At 29.5% G+C, this 5,991-nt stretch overlaps 1 long non-coding RNA gene across 2 annotated transcripts; it reads left to right on the forward strand.

Annotated features, from left to right (window-relative positions):
- The first annotated feature begins 1,413 nt into the window (after nt 1-1,413).
- Nucleotides 1,414-3,265, forward strand: LOC131013604 (uncharacterized). 2 transcript variants are annotated; one of them, XR_009097740.1, is made up of 2 exons: nt 1,414-1,763; nt 2,857-3,265. It is a non-coding gene; the product is annotated as an uncharacterized LOC131013604 (long non-coding RNA). The 2 variants fall into 2 exon arrangements; XR_009097741.1 differs by having other exon boundaries at nt 1,414-1,753.
- The last annotated feature ends 2,726 nt before the right edge of the window (nt 3,266-5,991 follow it).

Here is a 5,991-nt window from a genome sequence, read left to right on the forward strand (position 1 = left end):
CATCTCTCCTACTGCTCAGCGGCGGCAGCAACGACCGCAAATCCGCCCAGCCGCCGCCTCCCTTTTTCAGATCTTACATCGTCGTCGCCGCCCTTGCTCCTCCGGTGAGGACGGCGCCTATCGCCCTTGTTCATCGATTTTTTCCATGTGTTCGTAGAAAAATATAATGAACATGATAATGTTCATTGTCATGTTTGTAGTGTGTTTGTAGAAAAAAATAAATGTTCATCGATTTTTTTGTATTGTGTTCGTTGAAAAATAAATGAACATGATAATGTTCGTAGAAAAACAAATGAACATACTAATGTTCATCAATATGTTCATAGGAAAACAAATGAACATACTAATGTTCACCTATTATGTTCATTGACGGATCCCAGAATTGGAAGAGAGTAATTTTCGGGATTTGTTCAACCAGATGCCATAATTCGTGGATTTGAGTGGACGTTTTTGCCCTTTTTGGATTAAATAAATGTAATTAACCATTATTTAATTACATGAAAAATCAAATCAGGAAATAATCTGGATCATTGATTGGATTGAGATGAATGACCTTGATTTGGTCTTCATTCTCTATATAAGAAATCGTCTCCATTGAATGCGACCCTATAATGCGTAGGAGAGAGAGAGAGAGAGCGTGACTTTGGAGAGAGGGACGGAATAAATAAAAGATTTGATTAGTTGTAATTAGGGAAATAAATAAATATGGAAAAATTACAATAATTAATGGACGAATGATCACCGTTAGACTAAGCAAGATCGACGCACAAGATTTGGTCTTTATTCTCTATATAAGAAGTGGTCTCCATAGAACTCCACCCTATATATATATATATATATATATATATATATATATATATATATAGGGTAGGGTTAATATAAAAACCCCTCTTAAGATGAAAACTAGGAACCAATTTAAAACCATTGATTTAAATAAAATAGAGGGCTGAGATTAAACTACAGATGCACAATTTCGATTGCATAGATGCACAGTTTCAATTGCATAGATGCACAATTTCGATTTGCTTGAGTATTTTGCATTGTTGGTTTCAATTGCATAAATTGCATATTTTTTAATTGCACAGTAAAATATAATAGATGCACAGTTTCTTTTGTTGACTAAATCCTAACCATTAGATCTAATATTTAAAAGGTCAAGATTAGGTTCCTAGTTCTCATTTTAACAGAGGTTTTTATTAGAACCTCTTCCTATATATATATATATATATATATATATATATATATATGGTAGGGCTGCAATGAAAACACTCTTAAGTGTATAAAATATGTATAAAATCCGTCCGCCCATCAAGCTTAAATTAACGGCCCAGATTTAAATTTATTAGATGGATGATTCTTTCAATATACACCTGTAATTCATAACAATAAACTGACGAAGGGTATAATTGTCTGGATCAAAATTGACCTTCCGTCTATCTCTGTTTACTCCGATTCTGTCGCCCATTTTTATGGAAAGATTTTTTTATTCCATATCATAAATGATTCATCTGAGAATGATTTGAATGAGCAAATTAATATTACGCAACACATCTCATCGAAGATATTCTGAATTTTCAAGCATCTTTAATTGATATTTTGAAAATCTCTCTCTCTCTCTCTCTCTCTCTCTCACAAATCAATAGCTACGAAAATATTACCCATCCACAAGCTTTCAGTCCCAGCGCATAGAGAATGCGGCGAATCTAGGGTTTTTGAAGAGACGAAATGGCGAAAACGAAGGGTGGATCTTGAGGTTCATTATAGTGGGTTATTTCTTTCTTTGTTTTTTTTTTTGTAAGTGGGTGAAGATTCGTGGTTTGTTTTACAACGGAACTCATCTGCAATCTCTCTCTCTCTCTGTTAAATTTCTTGGATTATTGTGAATAATCGGTTCCTTATGTGAAGAATCAGTCAAATTTTAGAATGTCCCCCTTATCTTGAAACGATTGTGGGTCTTTATGTCTTCATCTGATTTTATTATGCTTTGATTTTTTTATGTGTGTGGTCCAAATTTGGGTTTTTGAGTTTTGGGGGTATAGTTTTCGATTGATTCCAGTAATCAATTTTTTTCATTTTGGATTTATGTGCGCAGGTTTATCTTAATCATAGGTACGGTGCGAATTTGGATTTACTTGAATAAATGAGTTCATGGGATGCGTAGATGAGTGTAGATGAACAGATTTGTATAAGTTTAAATCACTATTATTTGGTTACGAATTGTAAGTTTACAGTTGTAGAATATATTATCAGGGAGACGAAGAATGGGACTAGAGGTTCGTAACAGTGGATTTTTGTTACGAATTTAGTTCTATTTGTTACGATTCGTATTGTCTACTTTTTTGTTTATTTGTTGTGTATTTTTTGATTTGGAGAATTTTATTCGCAACCAACAACAAATCAACGGGAAAAGAGAAATACGGAGATTCGTAGCCTGTCTGATTCGTAATCTGATTTACTTGCATTCGTAATGTGTTTTTTGGTGTCATTTGGTTTCTATTTGACATAAAGTAGTCCTTCTATGCTTACTGTCTGATACATATTTTGATATATTAAGATTTGTAACTTGTCTAATTTGTAATCTGATTTATTGACATTCGTAATGAGATTTTAGGTGTTATTTGGTTGCTAATTGACATAAGGTAAACCTTTTATGCTTACTGTCTGATGCATAAAAGTAGTCACTTTATGCTTAATGTCAAATTTAATTTTAGGTGTTATTTGGTTGCTATTTGACATAAAGTAGTCCTTTTATGCTTACTTTCTAATTTGTAATATGATTTACTGAAATTCGTAAGCTGTCTGATTCGTAGTTTGATATATTGAGATTTGTAATTTGGTTCTACATGTCATTGACAGATATTCTATATGGATAAGGTTCGTTGGGCAAATTGCAATGTGCGTAGGGATTTTCCACTTTTTAGGAATTGGAGTAGCAAGAAGCTTAGAGATAGAGAGACGGTGGGAATTAATTCTGGTGGATTTGGCGATGGCGTGTTGATGGAACCAATTCCTTTACCTGAGGTCAGGAGACTGTCGCCATTGGAAAATTTGGCAAAGATGGTGAAGGTTTTATGTGAAGCATAGAGATGACATGTCGTGTTTTATAAACTCTGTTGATGCTGCACTACTTGAGGATGAATGTTTTAGGAAGAGTTTAGATGATTAGTTGGTGGATATTTTATGCCTCACGTTCATACCTATTTTGAGGATGCATCTAGATGTTTTATATTATATTCCTACTGAATAAATGAAGGTTATTTTCTTATTGATTGGGTAGTTGTGTGCAACAGATATTCAAATGGTGAAAATTATTCCATAATATAGAGGATTTGAGATTCATTAGATAATGAGATTATTCATTATTACTAATTATGGAACACGTGTTACTACGAATTATTCTTTATTGTGCAACGAATTATACACGAATGATTTTTCAGAAAAAAATATTTTTTACACATGGTATAATAAAATAATTTAAATAGTTGTTACGAAATTTAATTTATTTTCTATGAATTGAAAGGACAAATATTCATAATTTTAAATTATTTTTTGTGTGTCATCAATGACTATATTATTTCATGCCATAAAAATGCCAAAAACACTCAATGCCTCTAGAACTATAAATCAGAACAATAGATGAAATGAAAATTTTATTAAAAGAACGAAAGAAACCTAAGGAACCCAAAGAGCACAGACAAAAAAAAAAAAAAAAAAAACAAGAAAAACTATTCGCGTGTGGTTCATAACTTACACAATCCAATTCATGTAGCATGGAAATTTTTCATTGTATGCACGAATTGAAGGTACTTTTGTTACAAATTATATTTAATACTTTGCGAATTTAATTTATGCTCGAAGTGGAAGTAATGACGTACTCTGTGAAATTATTATTGTAGTCACGAATTATAAGTAATGTTGTTACGAATTTCAGAGGTGTGAAGTTATTAATTTTATTATAATTCATGGAAAATTTTCATTCTACGCACGAATTGAAAGTTCTTTTGTTACGAATTATATTTAATACTTTGCGAATTTAATTTATGCTCAAACTGAAAGTAATGTTGTAACTTGGGAAGTTTTTAATTTAGTCACGAATTATAAGTAATGCTATTACGAATTTCAAATATGCGTAACTGATAAGAGAATTGTTTTACGGAAATAATGAGTTTGTAATATATTTATGCATAGTTCATGAGATTATGTGTATACAATACGTCACTATACAAATCTGTAGAAGAAAAATACTGCTCGTTGAAGTTTAGGTTAGGAGATAGAGTTTAAAGATTTTATTAGATATGGAAAGAACGACAAAATGTTGTAATACAAATTGCTACACAATGACGTACGAATTTGAATAAACAAAAAATTGTTCAGCATGCAACATTAGTGCGTATACTATGTGAATTTAAAAAATATTATGTAAATATGTTGCAATCATAAAATTATTTTGAAGAGTGTTGACTAAAAAATGTGTAGGTTTAAGATTATGAAATCTTTAATATTTAATCGTATATGGAAATAATAAACATAATAATTGATACCACTGTAATTAAGGAAAATCAGTTTGGTTAAAAGTTGAATTTACTGATTTGTCCTATGTTAATAAACCGTGAACTTTACAGCTTATATTTAGGATTAATCTCAGCCATCAGATTAAATAGATCTAAGGGTTGTTGTTGGATCCTATTTTATATGCTAAAAAGTATTTTTATTTTAGTTCTCCCCTATATATATATATATATATATATATATATATATATATATATATATATATATATATTAGAAAAAAAGTGACCATGTCATTAAGGAGAGAGTAATAGAAAAAACATTAAACAGAGTAGAGAGGAAGGATAAAGAAATAGTTTTAAAATTTTAACTTACCATAATTTATTCATTTAATTTTTGTATGATTTTTAAAATTTAAAAGGTCTAAAATTTTATATAAAATCGTTGGGAAAAAATTACAATTATATCTATGAAATCATACTTAAGCATGCTATGCACAAAAATGAAGAGGATGAAACCAAAACACAAAAGAAAATGAAAAAAATAAAATAATACTATCTAAATGAAACAAAAATAAGTGAAGAATATAACGAAAAGAAAATATAATAAATCAAATGAAAATAGATCATTAAAGAAAATAAGTAAAATAAAAGAGATGAGAGAGAAAGCAATTTAATTTGAAACTTAAATTTCAATATTTTTATTATCTTAAATCTATTTTATACTTATTATATATCAAATTAAAGCTAAAGCTAATTTTATGATCTTTAATTTGATATACATATTGAATATTTTATTAATACTCACATTATATAATATTCAAAAAGAAAGAAAGAAAATGGTAAAAGATAAAAGAAAAGAAAATAAGAACATAAGTTTGAATTGGAAATTAAAAACTGCCGACTATGTAGTGAAAGCAAGTGGAAATATACTTTAATAATTGAAATTTGAAAAATAACTATAATTTTAAAATATGACGAAAAAAATAGCCATTAAACTGTTCTTTTATACTCCCTCCGTCCTCAAAATAAGTTCCTCTTTGGGAACGGCACGGGTTTTAAGGAAAAGTGGTAAAGTGTATTGATAGTGGAGAAAAATATGTTATAATTAGTATTTGGAGTGGTGAAAATGTGAAAAAGTGTTATAATTAGTATTGAGAATTGTGAAAAAGTGAAAAATAAGAATAAATAAAGTATTATTAGTGGTGGGGTAGTTGTCCAAAAATGAAAAGAAAGAAAGAGGAACTTATTTGGGGGACGTCCCAAAAAGGAAAAAGATGAACTTATTTCAGGGACGGAGGGAGTATATTTTTTTTATTTCCAAAATTTATATTCCTAATTTATTATTTTACCTTGAAAATCCTTAAAAGGCATTCACTATGTGTCACTCTCCTGCCGCGCTACACACATAATATAGTCGTTAGTTAGAATCTATATATTTGATCAATATATGAACTATATTTTACATTAATATAAATTTAAGCAA

Source organism: Salvia miltiorrhiza, chromosome 2 (genome assembly GCF_028751815.1).
Source record: "Salvia miltiorrhiza cultivar Shanhuang (shh) chromosome 2, IMPLAD_Smil_shh, whole genome shotgun sequence".
In the NCBI taxonomy this organism is placed as follows: Eukaryota; Viridiplantae; Streptophyta; class Magnoliopsida; order Lamiales; family Lamiaceae; genus Salvia; species Salvia miltiorrhiza.